General features: G+C 37.2%; 1 protein-coding gene across 1 annotated transcript in view; it reads left to right on the top strand.

Moving 5' to 3' along the window:
- The window catches only part of PCDH10 (protocadherin 10), a 321,360-nt gene extending 316,644 nt beyond the window's left edge, over positions 1-4,716 (top strand). The window contains exon 9 of the transcript XR_014583037.1: positions 256-4,716. The gene's annotated coding sequence lies outside the window, so the exon portion shown is untranslated. The remainder of the gene's footprint in view (positions 1-255) is intronic.
- The last annotated feature ends 12,290 nt before the right edge of the window (positions 4,717-17,006 follow it).

Raw genomic sequence — 17,006 nt, 5'->3', positions numbered from 1 at the left:
ATTTATCTTCACTTTATCACAGGCCATGATCTGAAGTCTCCTCTTACCAAAGGTAATAAAGAAACATTAGCCAATGGAAGAAGAAAGGCCATGTTAAATCTTGCCCAGTGCCTAGGTAGCTTCTTCCTAGCTCTCAGTGGACTCTGACTTGGGGTTTTCAAACTAGAATGGATGAGCTGGTGCCTTTGTCTTTAATGATTCTGGGTGTTCTTGTCTTCCTTTTTCTCCCTTCTCCTTCTGTGAATCTGTCTGAAGACATTTTGAGCCCAGGAAGAGCCCAGGAAACTTCTGTCATCCTCAGTGTGCCACAGGGAGGAGTCCACAGCACAGCTGTGTCTTGTGCAAGAAGTCACCTCCTTTTTATTGACTGCTCACTAGTTCTGTGTGATGGCATGGTGTTTGATTTCAGGACACAGTAAATAAATCCTTTATTTGTTATAAGCATAATCTTGTTAACTTCATACCTTGTTTTTTTTCTCCAGGTAGTGAGTTGGATTTTAGTTAATTGAATGGTGCTCTTACAAAAGTGTCAGCTACGTGTTCCTTATCCCTCTTCCTTCTTTCTTAGACATGCAAGATCTTTTCTTTAGCACTGGGGAACTGTACTGCAGTATTCAAAAAGTCTGAGCTTTAGCCAATACTCTTTTTTTATTGAAGTATTAGAGAGGACTCTTCCAGAAGAGTGCAGAAAGGAGTGATACTTTAGCTTTCCAATTCACTTGCTTCAGCTCACTACAGAAAGTAAATGCATTAATCAACAGCTGTAGAAAGGTCTGCTTTAAAACAAACAAAAAAACACAATCTTTGGCTGTTATTAACATTTGTAAATGGAAAAAAATCAAGGGGTAATAAAATTGATACAGCACAGCTCAAATGTGAAAAATAACATAATCAATAAAGACTAAAGTAAAATGTTCCTACGTCAGCCTGAGGTCTGAATCTGTTCTCTTTTCAAGTGGCAATATTTTTCCTACTCTAATAAAAAAAATCTTTAATATGAATGAATATAAATTTCCTTCTGTTTAGTCACAGCCAAACCTGGCCCTAGCTGTGATATTGTAAACCAAGTATGCTTCCAGGAGAACTGTTAAAGGCAGTGCTTGCTGTAGTTAGGAGATGCCCTCTGCCATCCTGGCTGAAGAGTATCACTTTTTGTTTAAGGATGAATGTTTTTAAGTTTTTATAAAAACTCTTCTAATGGAAGGCTCTGAGCGGAAGTAAGGAACCTGTTGTGCTACAGTGGTTGCAGGGTAGATAATCCCCATCAGGAGGCAGTAAGAGGGAGGCTGTCATCTTGTCTCAGACTGCACTTGCCCCTGACAGAATCACCCCTTCATTTCAGTAGGCATTTCTTCCATATGTGACCACCTAATTCTGTACAGTGGTGTTATAAATGTGAGAAAAAGCTGCATGCAGGCAAACAGAACACCTATAGGGGGGTAGTTCCAAAGATAGGAATGCCATTCACTGCCTCAATTGCAACTGTGACCTTCAGTATCTTCCCCTATATGACCAAAACTTCTTTCACAGACCTTATTAAGGCTTACAAAGTAAAGTTGAGGCAACCCAGTTTCATTATTTTGGAATAATGAACAGCAATGTTCCTGTTTTCACATCTGGGTTGCTGTATTTGTGAAGTGTTTTTGCCGTTGATTCTTTCAGATCATCTAAGAATAAGTCTAACTCTGAGCCATACAGTATTTCAGTAGGAATACAGAAATGTCCCTGTACTGGTTTAATTTCTTGTCCCTTTTCAGCTGTTATTAATTAGTGCTATAGATGAGAGCATTTGAAAGCTAAGCTCCCCAAGGTGAATACTGTGGTATTCTTATTTATGATGATTTTGTATCTATTGCAGTCCTCCCCCTCGTAATAAGTGTGTGAATGACTGTATACTGTGACTTTCACACTGTGGAAGAGCTTCAACAGTTTATCAGAAATATCAGACTGAAACCTTTTAAGCATGAAAACTAAGTTTTATACTATAGTAGCACAGTGTCAAATTTTCACCCATATTGCAGGGACGGACTTCCTTAGATACTAACCTTTTATATGCTAACCTTTAAACTCATGGTGAGACACCAAAGAGGCCATAATTCAAGGGTATTCTGTCACTTCCATTTAGGAATTCTGGTATTGTTTCTTTCTGTGCAACAAAACAGCTGCTGTTGCTTGGTCAAGGCAGAGGCTTAACAGAGCAACCTGATAGCAAGGCAGCCAATGCTATGCTAATCCTAATGATTATCTTACTGCCCATCAGCTCCTATAATCAGTTGACCTCGCCATTTTAGGACAACCAGTGATAACCAAAGTTGTTTTTCAGTGTAATCTAGGAGAACCCCAAAATTTAGCTTGAGGTTGGTTTGTTCTTCACACAAAAAAAAGTTGTATGAACATGCTAATCTGTTTAGTTAATTTTATTACCTTTTTTACCTTTTTTGTGCATGTTTAGTTAAATACATGGCTAGAAATAAGTAATTGTTAAAAACAGTATATAAACAAACTTGTTACACCTTCCCATATGTCACAGACAAACACTTTATTTTACTTGTGTGTATTTTGCAAGCTTTTTCAACACAATAGTGCGATCAGGCTAGCTTTCTTAATTGAGGCAGTCAGACCAGACCTTGCATTCAACTGCTGTGCTACTGGTTGTTTGCCAAGGGCTCTATCAAATTTGCTGTAAAGAAGTAATGCTAGAATTTGTCAAAAAGACAAAACATTACCAAAGAGTTAAAAAAAAAAAAAAAAAAAGCCACTAACATTAATTCTTACTTAGTGAGGAATAGAAGAGATCTTGTACTTTTTTCCCTACTTAACCATATTTTTCTTGTTTCATATTTTAAGTGAACATAAATACATAAAACTATGGTTAGACCTTATCCAATTCACATTAACTAAGGAAAAACACAGGAAACATAATAGCATTAATACATATCCTCAAACGGTGTTAAAAAGCATTGGAACTGTGAAGGCATCCAAAGTATTTCATTATTCATTTTCAATCAAAGCATTTCTTCACTTTGCTTCTACCTAGTCATTAAACACTAATGTGTTTTGCTAAAAAGCTAAACCTTAAAAAGGATCAAAATATATCAAATATGGGAAGCCATTTTCAAAAGGAGAAAAAAAAAAATCCACATATCAACATATTTACTTGTTGTGAGCCAGATTTTTAAGGTTGTTTTAAAGATGTATTTAGGTGTCAGCTGGGACTTAAATACCTAAAAGCTTGCTTAGTTCAAAAACAATAGGGAAGATGAGCAACTTTTGAGACCCTGTAATAATGCTATGAACTGCAGTCCAGTGGATAAGGTGCAAAAGTTAGAAATCATATTGAAGTATCATTTATAAATTCTACTTTCAGAAAAGAATCCTGTAGCCTAAAGAACAGGTCAGTAATCAGGCTTTTTTTCCCCTAGCAGCTGCTAGCAGAGGTATGGAGTATTTCAGATTAAATGGAAACCTTTAAGGTTTCTTTAAGGTTAACTTTTAAAGGTCTGGAAAGTTCCAGACCTTGCTTTGATTATAGTTGTGTGAACCATGGGGCTTTATAGGGTTGTTTACCCTGGTTTTGCATTGTGCTGGCTTGGTAACCTGTCACACAGGTAACAGAAAGGCACACTATTTGCCATCTCTGTGCGCTATAATGTAGGTGGCAAGAACACTTGCTTGCAGTGTTCTGCAAGTGTCATTCCCCTGAGCCTTCTCTTCTCCAGGCTGAACACTCCTGGCTCTTTTAGATTCCTCATACGAATGATGCTTTAGTCCCCTAATCATCTTTGTTAATCTTAAGTCCAAAAGACATCGCAAATATTTCACGGTGGACAGAGCACTGGAGTTAAATTTTCAGCTTTTAACAAATATAACCCCACTGTGGCTCTAGTTGAGCCACTGGATGCATACAGATAAACTGGGGAATGCTGCAACAGCCTGCACCGAACAAATGTGGCTAAACACTGGAAGCAGAAAATTTAATAGCTGCTACATTGGTTATTAATCAGATGTCTAGCTTTCCTGTTCTCAAGATTAAAATGGTTGTTGCTGTTAGATCTTGGGCTAAGTTACCTATAGCTGCCAAAGATCAGCCTTTCACAGTGGTGAAATGACATGGCATTTTGTGTCCTACTAATGACATCAGTGATGAGCATTCATAGAGATTGCCTAACACAGGCAAGAGATTTTCTCCAGTTGGCTGACTTTCCACTCCACTGCTGACCATTAAAGAGAAGAAGAAAATAGCCCACAGTGCTGAAGATAATCTGTTTTTGATTATATATAGAGCTCAGGGGAAAAAGTCACAAAACAAACCCCTTCCCAGGAGAGCAAAAAAGTGATTTATCGAGGCAGAAGATTGGTACGTATTTATTTTGAACTAAAACTGCATAAATCCAGATTGAATTTAGGAATTAGTTTTGGGAATGAAGAGAGTAAGGTTTGAAATGTCAGAATAATTCTGTTTGATCATTCTGAACTGAAGCATTTCTGGTTTCCTAAGCCAGTGGCTAGGGAACTGACCTGTAATCTTTTTCTAATTCAAAAGATGGACTTGAACCTAGGCATCTTATGCCTCTCAAAAGTAGCCAGAGGCCTTCTGAGATAGACCTTCCTCTGATTTGTCAGCTGAAACCCTTCAACTATCTAGATCAATCCTAACTATTCAAAAAAGAACAAAAGAAAGACTCTACAGTGTATCACGTTCAGGGTATTTGTAAAGGGGGGGGGGGGGGGGAAGCTGCTGTTCTGGGTCAATTGGTCTGATTTTTGTTTCTTTGATTTTTTTCAAGTCAGTAGCTAAATTGAAAAATCAATTATTTACACATCTCTAACTATTTGCTTTTCTTTTGCCAGCCAATTGTTGGATATGGGCGTTTTAACTACTTCCTCTCTTGCCCAGGATGCTCTTGCCCCTTACCCTGTGAATTCTGTAGGTGACTATGTGGAAGCGTAAGGAAGGGCCTATCGGTCCTTCTTGTTATCTCATCTGAAGGGACAGAAGGAGGTCAGAAGTCAGTCCTTTTAATTTATCCATACAGTCACTGAGTATCTTTAAACAGTTTATTTATGGAGCTATGTGAGAATCTATGGAGCAACATTTATTCTATTGAAATGACAAAGTCTAAATTGTGTGTGTCCACAGCAGAAATGTGGGGGGGGGGGGGGGGGGGGGGAAGGGGGGGAAGGGGAAGGAAATTATTGATTTAGGTACTATTGCTCATGTTTTGCAGCTTTGAGGTCAGTCACTCAATTGATGAAGCTTGGTGCAAAATATGGGTTTTGATGTCATGCTTGTGAAGAAGTCTGGGATAGGTGACCTGAGAAATTCCTTCTCACTTAGGCTACTGAAGTCATACATTCTAAATGTCCAGTGTGTATTTTTATACACATTCTACTCGAACACCGTAATTAGCACCATCTCCATTCCAACACCTTAAAAATGAATACTGATTGTCATTGCGTTTTCTTACTGTTAATAAATTCTTTCCAACACGCAAAGATCAAATATACAAGATTATTCAAATATTTCTTTGCTGTTCTTTGCTTAATAAAACAAGTGAAAGAAAGTGAATAGCAATCATGCATCTAAAAGACATAGTGCTATTCTTAAAGTATATTACTTCTTTAGACTCCCCAAATTCTAATTAGAACTTTACAAAGCAATAAAAAAGATAGCAACTGGATTCTAAACTAATAATTTTAAGCTCAGTGCAAACTGGAAAGCCCTAGTGCCAGTAAAATAATACAAGACACCTGTTTTATATGGTACACATCGAAAGCAAGCCCCAAGGACAATAACTTTTAATATAATCATTATTAAATGTTTATTAGCCAAAGCTCAAAATATCAAGAAATGTATTGTGGTAGAGAAACAGCTATCTCCCAGACACACAAAATCTTTGTTTTGATGATTAAAACTTTGCCAATAATCTTCTGGCCCAAGGTAGCAAGCATTATTACTATACTTATAAAGTAATGAAAGCATGCTTCTTATCATTCAATTTTCCTATTTATAATTTAAAGTGCACTCCTGTTCATCTATCTGTTTGAAATTAAATTCTTAAATTAAATACTTTATAGCTTTTTCATTCTCCTGGAGATAACAAAATTACTAATACAAAAGAAAAGGTCTATTCAAAAAGTTTAGAGATTCAAACTAACAAACTTTTCCTTTTTTTTTTTTTTATGTTTTGAAGAAACACAACTTTACCTTGGGTAAATCCATTTTTTTTGTAGGTCTCAGTTCTTACACCAAACAAAACAGAACTGGGTTCAAATTACACTTCTGTTCTCATTTTTCTAGGAATGACTACCCAACAGTTAATGGAGCTGTGTGTCATTCTTGTATGTTATTCCTCCAGGCACACTTTATTACATATCACTAAGTATGTGTTGGGATAGGAAATTAAGTCTGGATTGCTCACATCTCTTTTTTTTTTTAAAAAAAAAAAAAAAAAGAAAAAGTTGAAGAGATAGTAAATAAAGTATGTATGGGACTTGAATTGAGTGATTGCTGCTGATTCAAATTAAACAGAAAAGCAAAGTCCACTGAGTTGCGTGGGGATTTTTTAAATACAGAACTTTGATAAATCAGTATAATTAATTATTGAAATCAGCTAGTTAAATAAAAATCAGCTGCTTAAATAAAATGTCAATATTCCTGTAGATCAGGGTGAAAAATGATTACAGAAGAACTTTTATAACTGAACAAATGAAAGTAGGATCTTGAAATTAATCAGTGTGTGAGGGTAAGAAAAGGAGATGATGTTGAGAGAAAATAAGTATTGCTCTAAATAAAAAGTGGATTCATAAATGGCAAAGAAAAATGGAAAAAAACTAATAGACCAAGTGTGCTAAAGGTGAAATGCTCAACAATGTAAGAGTGGAGATTTGAGAGTATTTTTCTAATGAGAATGCTCTACTACCTAGGGCAAAATTTGATACATATCTACTACAACCTTTAAACTTTAAAATGCCTCTCTGTACAGAAGATAAAAAGGTACAAAGAAGCAGGAGAAACTGAACCCATGTTTTCCATTTATTGCCTGGGTATTCTAAACACTTAATAAAGCTGGAGATTGGGCGTTCTTCAGTCTTGTTTTATCATTGCTTTTAGGGTAATGTTGCCACTGTGCATCCTCAGAACTTTGTACTACAAGAGTGCTTGCAGAATGCCTGCTACACTGAAATCCCACCCATCTGTAACATGCTTTTGATGGTTGAAGGCAGAATTGGGTATCAAACCAATATTTTCCTTTAACAAACAGAGCATCCTATGAGGGACTGAGAGCCTTTCACCTCCCAGTAACATAAATGAAAGTTGGCAGCATCTTACTGCATTGGGATCTTTGTATTTAAAATGTAGACATTTTTAATTTATTTGGAAGGGATGGACTACATGTTTTTCAAGAACAAAAAGTGAATTAAAAATGTGAATGGGGATATGTTCTTTCACATTTATTATTTTCACGGTTTTCTTTAATTTCTTATTACAGCAAGCAATTATGTACTCTTGCAATAGATCTGGTTTGTCAGAAAGTACGAAGGATAAAAAAAAAATATATTTTAAAGGCTGTTTTCTACCTCTGTTCAAATGGATCTACTTTTAAGGTTTACTTGGGGAATTCATCTCTAATCCAACACAAATTATTTCTTTAAATGGCGTGTTTGCTCCTGTGAGTCTACAGAATTCTTGTGGATTTCATGTTTTTTCTTCAGTAATTTTCAGAATATATATATATATATACACATGCTCAGATTACAATGAAATGAAGTGAGTTTTTTTGTTTTGTTTTGTTTTTTCTTCAGAATTGCCAAGAATGCTGTAATGTGAATCAGGGTGGCTTATTTTCATTTTATGTATCATCAGTGCAGGCAAAGATTGTGTTAGTGCGATCAGTCTGATGTTGCAGCAGTGCAACCATTTGGGTTTATGTCTTCAGAATGCCTGCTGGACTCAGGTCCTGCATGGAGCTGTTGGTATTTATGGTGATACAGAAGATGGAGCAGAATTTGTTTCAGGTGTCTTGGCTCAACAGTTTTATAGGAGTAAAAGAATCAATTAAACCCATATTTTTGCCTGTTTGTAAGATTAATAACACAGGTTTGTGAGGTAAGTAGGTGTTGTTTTTATATTTAGTAGAGGAGAATTACACCTTGATAAATGGATATTTGGGAAATTATATGAATGTATCAGTTTAAGTTGAACAAAAATAGAATTTAGAAATAATTTTTAGTGCAATAATGCTACCTTTTCATTTGCACAAATATGATTTAAAAGTGTAATCTCTCTAACCTATGGTTTCATGAGTCTGCAGTTGATTATGGATTTTAGTAGCTGAAGTAAGGCAGTATGTCTTGCACGTTATTCCTGAAATGTTCATGCAGCTATGCTCCGTTATACAGAACAGCTAAAAATCTGCTTGTAAAAAATACCACCTGATGCTGTTTCTTGTTAGATATCATTTTGAAATATGCTAACAACTCAAAATACATCTTAATGTTTGAGGTAATCTTGGGAAGTAGGAAGTTCTGATTTCTAAAATAAATAGAGTCATGACTCAAAATTGCCACAGGAAATGCACTAGATGCTAAACAACTCTTATCTATTGCATATTGTGGGTGAACTACAATGAACTACAAGTCTCCTGTGGAGACCCTTACACAAATCTCCTCTAGAAGTACTGATTTTGAGTCCGACAGTGATGGTAGGTTTTGGAGTATGGGCAGCTAACCGCTAGGACATGGGCAGGGCCAGCAAGTTTTGAACTGAAATTCTCAAGAGCTGTGAGTAGTAATGCTTTCATTGTAGGGGAACTGTTTAATGAAGCTGTCCTCATGATTTCATGCAGTTGTGAGAAACCCTGCATCTTTAAGAAACAAATTCTTAGAGTAAAAACAGAAGTCTTAAAATTTCTTAAGGGCTTTCCTAAGCAAGCCACCTTTATTTTAAAATAGCTTTAACTACTTTGAACAAGAGCCAACACAGACTTGGGCATTCAAAGCAGGACTTATGTGGAACTGGGAAAAAATTGTGAGCCTCTCAGCGAATGCAGCTAAAGCTCCCCGCTTGCCTTGCAGTTTGACTTCTTGCTCCATGTGTGCTTGCAGCTCCCCCACTCAAGCACGCTCCGCTCTTCTGGCATCTGCAGTGCAAGTCTTCTTTTCCCTGTTATCTCTAAGGTCCTTACTTGATTGGCACGGTTTGAAAATGCTTACAAAAAAGATAGGTTTGGGATGCTCACAGAGCAGAGTGAAAGTGTTTTTTTTGTTTTTTTTTTTTTCCCCCTAAGTGCACCTAGAAAAAGTAGAGGTGGACAGGGATGGTGATAGCTCCATCCAGCCTTCTGACAGCTAGGCAGTTATCTCCAGAAATACCTTTCTGTTAATGCCTTCCTCTGAGAGTGATTTAAGACTTCTGTGTATCTCTCTGCGTAGACATTTGGGTATCCCTTTTACCTCTCATGTTGCAACAATTCTGCTATGCAGAAAAACAATTCAGAAGTCATTTGGTCACGGAAAGGAAAACAGTGCTAATAATTTATGGTTAAAGTAGTGCCTAAACATCTCTGAAGTGCATTCACAATGTGGTTTTCATGTGTGTGTGTTTCCTGAAGTGTACAGACTGTGTAATTACAGGAAATAAAATTTACACCTTCCAATGGATGCTCCTGTATTTTCAAATATTCTACTCTGCTCTCTCAGAAAATACTTCTATTTCCTTACTGTGATGTTGCTGTCTGTGGAAGCAGTTTTCATGCACTGAAAAAGAGGAATTTTGAGGAAGTTGTAGACCATCATGTAGACCATTTACTCAGTATCTTTACTCCTGCGTCTTGGAAATTCCCAGACTCTAGGCAGATGTGGGGAGTCCTCCTATGTCCAAATACTCTTGTTTGTTACAAGCCCTTTTCTTGTTACTCTAAATGCACTAAGTTGAGAGAATGGTGTTTGAAGAGAAAAGTAAATTTGTCTGGATCCAATTTGAAGATAACTGTTTCATTCTTGCCTCTGATAATCTAGGGAAAGGGCCAAGAAACTAAAGAAAATGTAGAGGGAAAAAGAGGTAGAAGAACAGCTTGTTCTGCATAACAGGGAGCTGCAGTGGTTATGAACTTTGTCTGAAGGCAAAAGTTACAATCACTCAAAATAAGGTGAAAATAAGCCATACAAATTCTGCAGATATTAGGCCTCTGGGAAGACCATGATCCATGTTTACGCTAACCAATTTTTTAGAATCCCGGAACAGATACAGCTCAGGAGTGTCTGAGTGACTTGTTTGCGATTTTGGAATGGGGGATTTTGCTGTAACCTTTAGAACAAAATAACTTTGATGGTTCACCCACAGTGAATAAACAATATAAGCAGTCTCCTCTGCTTTCTCCTTTATCTAGTTGCTTGTTCAGTTCTTAAATTCTTAAATTTGATAAGTTTTCAGTTGTGTTTCATGTTTTAAGAAACCGTTGGGTTTCTTAAACCACTGGAAATAAAAAGTCAGTATTTTGATCTTAGAGGAGAGTTAAGAAATCATTAATCCCAAACATTCTATGACATTCCTTTGGTTTACTCTTTATGTTGTTACTTTATCAGTGATTTTGTTCTGTTTACTGGTGGCATTAACCTCTTATCTGATGTGTGATCATACATCTTAGTGTGCCTGTTTAAGGGTTAGCCATATAATATTTGTTACTTCAGTAAGCTCCTTCAACTTATTGATTTTTACTGCTACTAATGCCCTTTTCTAATAATTTCAAAATATTATAGTGACTGATAAAAATAAGAACTACACCATCAGAAGTTTACATGACAACTTCTGCTCAATTGTTACTTTACAGATTCAAAACTAAAGTGTGAAACTTCTAGAGTAGATTTAATTTATAGAAGCTTGTCCTGAAAAGCTGCATAATTAGCCCAATTATACTACGCGTGCATACTTTTGCCATTTCTCTGTGTGTATGTTTTTTGCCTCTGGCAGCAACTTGAATTAAAGAGGTCTGTAGTGTGAAGTAGTGTGATGTGCTCCATATTCAAAGAATATTCAAAGAATGTAGGTGCCTGCTTGGCAAGTGTGTTAAGGGCATATTTCATTTGCCGTGTTTTCTAATGAATTAGGTATTACAAAAAAAAGTTCATCGTTTTCCCTTAATGTGTTTTTTTCATAGTCCTTCACCTTTTGATTTTAATCAGTTGTCCATATATTGTACAATTATGTTATTTACCCATGGCATCTCGTTAATGAGATGCATAATAAAAGCATCATCAATTTATATTAGATATTCCCCAGCTCCCTTTACACTGATTCCAGAACTAAGTAGAATCAGTCTCAAAGAGCTCTAAATGCTAATTTTTATTGATGGTGACAATCAGGAAATTAGCAAACGCAAGCTGATGTTCCTATGATAAAAAGAAATGCAGTAAAAATAATAGATGGTATAGGACTGTATTATGTCTGGAGATTCTGATTTTTTTAATCCTCTTTTGTAACCAAGTCGAACTGTGAATGGAGAGGTTAATGTTAGATTTCAGCACAACATTCTCTACTAGACATTTGCACTCTAGAATTAGAAATAATTGCAATCGTGCTTTTTGTTGGTATTACAATGTTTGGAACTTACATGGCTTTAGAATGCTGACCTAGTGCTTTCCCTGCCATATAAATCGTACCTAGGTTCACAGAAGGTCGTCTTCTGCTTCTTCTGAAAAATATCTAATTAGGCATGTGGAGATTGTGAAGTGCTCTTGAGTAGCCGGCAACCTTGGCCGCGCTTCAGAAGCTCCACAAAGGTGCGGTGTGATGCGGTACAAAGCCTACTTCTAAGCCTTTGGCTTGGGATAGAAAGCCTACGTAGAGATAATATTTCCTTGCTTGCTGTTGCTCTCGTGTCCTGCCTCAAGGCTATTTAGAAAAGGTTGTGATATTATGTCTGCAAAAATTATTCTCAAGGACTCTAGAAGGATGATACAAGTTGGGAAACTTGGGTATTGGAGGGAAATTATTTCTGCTGTATGAATGGTCTTTAGTTTGCTGGTGTTGTCCTCTGAGCTGCACTGAGATCTCCTTGATGTGATTCTGAAAAGCAAGGAAAGGCCTGGTGGGCTTTCCCGGCCTGGTTCGGAGCCCAGGTGCTTTCCAGGAAATGTAGCTCTTGAGTTCGTAGCAGTCCCCTTCCTTCCACGATGGCTCAGTGAGCAGCAGAGCAGTGTGCTGAGCTTGGAGTCTGGTGCTGAGCCTAGAGTCTGGTGCAGTCCGAGTGCCTGCCTGTGAGTCAACTTTGCATTTTGAGCATGTTACTTTTTCAATCAAACTGAAATTCAGTATCAACCACGTGTAAGCACAAATAAGTGTCACTCATACCAGTCAATAAGCCCAGCTAAGAAGCAAGCAATGAGTAAGATTAAACATAAGCTGCTTTTAAGTTTTTGTCTGTATATTTGTTTGTTACTAGTCTAGATACAGACATGCAGCAGTTCTGGCTGGCATCCATCTTTCTACTCCTAAAAAGACAAAGCACATGTAATGTTGATCCTGTACTTCTGAAAAACAGGCCACTTAGACTGCTAAAGATAGAGACTTGGAAAACAAAAACCAGAAAACTGTGGTTTGGTGACAGATTTTTGATGTAAATAACTCTGAAATATATTTAGAGATCACTTTTAAATTTGTAAATTTGACCTTTTCTGTGCAATGCACCCTATCAAAACACATGATTTAAAATAATTTGTATACTTAAGCAGCAATATTTACTTTGCAGACAGTGTTCACAAGTAGGAAGCAGTTGTGGAAAAAAAAATAAACTAATGACTCCTTTATTAATTTAATAGTGTTTTGGGACAATTTAAAAGTCATTGTGGAAAACAGTAAGAAAACAGTGTTTAGATGACCTGACACTAGAGGACTGACTTGAACTGCTTATAGTTAGTAATGTGGCAAACAATGAAAATAAAATCCTGAAAAAGAGCAAGAGTAAAACTACAAGAATGTCAGCATTTTCCACCATCCTAACCCATAAGTATTGCATATTGTTCTACTGGAAGAAAAAAGCAATAATTTGGATTAATACTGCTAAAATGAGAATTTGGATTAAGATGCATAAATATTTCATGTCTTTCCTAATGTGCTAGTAGTATGTAGAAGAAAAGAATATTGGCTATTAAAGTATCCTGATAATTACAAAATGATCCTCGTAGAATGAGCTTCAGGTTACAGTAATTGGTTTACTTTAAAAGAACTACTTTGTGTTAAAAGAAATGCTAAAAACAAATAAAACCACAGAATAATCTGAGTTATACATTGGTGAGGAAGTAGTAGGCGAGTTAAAATATCAAGGCGTTTGCTTTATTTTGTTTTGTTTTTATTTTTATTTTTATTTTTTTTAGGAAAACACCCATGTCTCATGTTCCCTCCTATTCTAAATTCTTGGGAGGAAGAAAAATAATTCACAGCTGCCCAGTTTGTGTGGTAGTTTTGTGGTATATTTCTTCTGTATGAGAACTAGATCCTGCAAGGCAGTCCTCATCCCTTTTGGAGATATTACAAAGGACTAGGTCCCATTAGGTTTAAAGTAATAAATTAAATTCAGCTGCAGAAACAGGTGAAACACTGGAAATTTGGGAGTGGATCTCAGCTGAATTAGGTTCTTCTGTGTCTCCCAGGGAACATCTTCTTGTCCCAGTAGGTTACTGGGGTCAGTTCTCATTCTCATTCAGTGTCTTCACATTCTTTCTTGGGATTTGGAAAATTCCAGCAATAATAATCAGCCCTACCTCAGATGTCTTGAGGTAATGCCCAGGTTTCATGTGGAGTTGAGTTCCTTTGGAAATGTCCCCTACAGTCTTTGCTTTCCTTAAGCACCTGCAGAAATCAAGTTCTTAATACTGGCAGCTATAGCAAGTAATGCAATACACGTTGACAAGGAAACACAGCAGTAGTTTTGCCAGCTTGCTGTACTTTCCCAGTAGCAAGGATCAGTACAGCGTGTGTGGGGGGAAACCTTTGTTATCCTACCTGCTCTTTCTGCTCTTTTTCATATCTCTGTGTGACTTGTTTTGCCCTAAAGGATGCTTTATCTCACTCTAACCAACTAGCCGCAGAGGATAGGTAATGCCAAGTCAAATGCTGTTGAAAAGAGGGAAGTAGCTGGAGAGGACAATAGGAACAATGGGAAAGGAGTAAGGTGCATTGTTAAAAATAAGTCCAGCTTCAAACCAGATCTGTGCAATGCCTTCCTTTCATTTCTTTTGCTCCTTTACGAAAGGTGTTTCTAACAGGTCTGGAATGCTGATCAGTATCAAAGCCTGAAATCCTGACCTGTGCTTACTGTGGGTGTGCTGGAGTGACCTTGACAGCTTTGAACGTCTCAACCAGATGCGTCATGGAAATGGACACGGCCCTTCCCTTATATAAGAAAATGAACAAATTGTGCCTTCTTTCTTACTGCGATTTGGCTGATGCAAAGAGAAATATAGTCATATTTTCCAAGTTTCTAGTTAAATTCTTTTGTTTTGAATTCCAATAAAATCTGCTGCTTTCTTTGTTTCAACTTATGGGTCCCCATCCTAATTTAAATTTGGGTTCATACTTGCTGCAGTTGCTCATGTGTGTAGGGGTACACACAGGTTGTGTATATAGAGATAATTGTCTTGGATGGCTGTTCCTGCCTGCTTGGAAGTACTTAAAAGCAGGCATGGTCATGGGCTGTTCAAAATTGCACTGGAATGAAGTGGCATCTTTCTGTTAGTTCTGTGCTGACTTCAGGCTTTGGATTCCGGCCTGAATTCACATGCAAAATGTAAGCACGCGAATCATCTCTGTTCAAAAATGAAGCCCTAGATATATAATAAAAAATTTAGATGTTTAGTAGCTAGATCACCAGTCATTAGTAATGTCAGTTACTGTTATTTCAGATTTATTCATAGGGAGTTCACATCCACAGACAACTCCAAGGGGGCATGCTTCCAATAAAAAAGGAAACCTTGGAGGCCAGCTTCCCATTATATTTGATTAGTACGTGTTTTTTCTTTACATAACTTGACACATACTGGCCTGATTACACTTCTGCCTTAGCTTGACAAATTCTGACTTGATGTGATATAAAATGAGAAGAAACTCTGATGTGACTTCAGAGTTGCAAGTGAAATGTGTCGCATCTTCCCCAGCAAAATGGGGAGTTTCATCTATCTGCTGGGCTTCAACAGTCTTCTGTGATGGATGAATCCTCCTCTTTCCTGACTTCGTCATTGTGGCTTTTAATATTATCTATCAGCAAAGTCAGTGGCCGAACGTAGTGGAGAGGCCAGAGCTGGTGCCCTGGCATAGACCACAGTCTAAGGGCAAGTAGGAATATGGGAGAGTGAGCAGTATCTGCCTGTGTGTATGTGTCCCCCTAGGGCTGCATTCATTAAGGCCAAGTTCAATAGGGTTGGAGAGATTGGGGAAGGCTGTTTCAGAACCTTTTCCAAGTCTGTGGAGCTTTTCCTGAGAGCTGTGGTGTTGGTTGGTGTGGTTAAGAGGAGTCACAGTGGGCTTTCTGGCTTTTCAGGCCTGAGCCTTCATGCAGGTGAACTGCACACTTCTGTCTTCTCACAGTCTTTTACTTAATGCTTCCTCCTACTCATATACTTGAGGGAGAAAATTATAATGAAATAATAGGAAAATTGTTCTATTCCCTCCTTCAAATGGAAAAAACAAGGGGAAGAAGGGCTTTTTCATTTATTTTTTTTTTCCTTTGGATGATGAGATGAAACTTCTTGAAAGGAGGATATTAAGATAAATGAAGATAAGTAAGGGAGACACGCTGTTATGTGAAATGTTGACCCTCACCAACTCCCAGCTCTCGATGGAGGGGAATTGGGCATGTTTACTTCTTTATTCTCTATATTTTATTTATTCTTTTTCCCACCTACACATTTTAAAGTGCAAGACATGATGCTGCATGTGTGCACACAGGAAGAAGGTCTAGAGTTTCAGCATGTCTTGCACCTCTTCAATTTACATAAAAACATACTGAGCAAGATAAATGACAAATGCTGCTTGTAGACAATATAATAACAATACTGAACAATACTGAACGATAGTTTCTAGTAGTACTTTTCTTCTTAGGATGCAACCCATATGTCTATGCAACTGCTACGCATGTACAATCTAACTAAAGAAAAGGAAAAATAAACTTCTAGAGTGAGAGCAAATGCTTTATTAATAATCACAGGCAGTTATGCATCCAAAAGGGGGAAAAAGCCTATTAGTTCCTTTTTCTATAAGACATAATTTGGACCATTGAGCTCATTGAACAATGCTGATCTTTGGGCATGACAATATGCTTCCAGAAGATAAACTAGGATCCAAGTCTACAGCAGATAAATTGTTTTAAGGTGCCTTGCGCTAAATGGAAAGGAACAACGAAAGACTTAATAAAGTTGAAAATGAAGTAGCATTCACGTAAATTGTATCTTTTGTAGTCTTTGCGTGAAGACTGCATATTTTTAGTAGATGTTCTGCATACGGCTCAAACAGAAATTATGGACTTAGTGCAGAAGCTGTTATTACAGTGTTTTGCAGCCACTGTCTCTGCTGAGTGAATCAGAAACTGATCCAAGGTCTCCTGACCTCCAGGCAGATCAAATCAATTAGACTACCCTAATATTTTCTCTCTCATCAGTGTTTTCTAGTGTGGACTCAGTACCATGCTGTGTTTGTGTTGAACTTGGATTTACCTCAGAATCCCACGTGAATACATCCTAAGTTATATTCTTAAGTTTAGTGTTGTTCTCTTGGTTTCTAAAGAATAAATTGAATTTAACAACTTTTGATGTTACTGAGTCTGATATATAAAAGGAAGGGGAATTATTTGGATACCCTTATTATGAGCATCCAAATGGTTTCCTAAACCAAGTAGCCTAACTTTAACTGAGTTCTGACTTAACAGAGTGGATGTATATGGGTACAGACAAGTCAAACTTACTGATTTCCATGCTCCAGGTGATCTTCAGCTCATGGAATGCCAGTTTGTATG

This window comes from Anser anser (genome assembly GCF_964211835.1).
Source record: "Anser anser genome assembly, chromosome: 4".
In the NCBI taxonomy this organism is placed as follows: Eukaryota; Metazoa; Chordata; class Aves; order Anseriformes; family Anatidae; genus Anser; species Anser anser.
The sequence above is the reverse complement of the archived record's forward strand: the minus strand, read 5'-3'. Positions and strand labels throughout refer to the sequence as shown.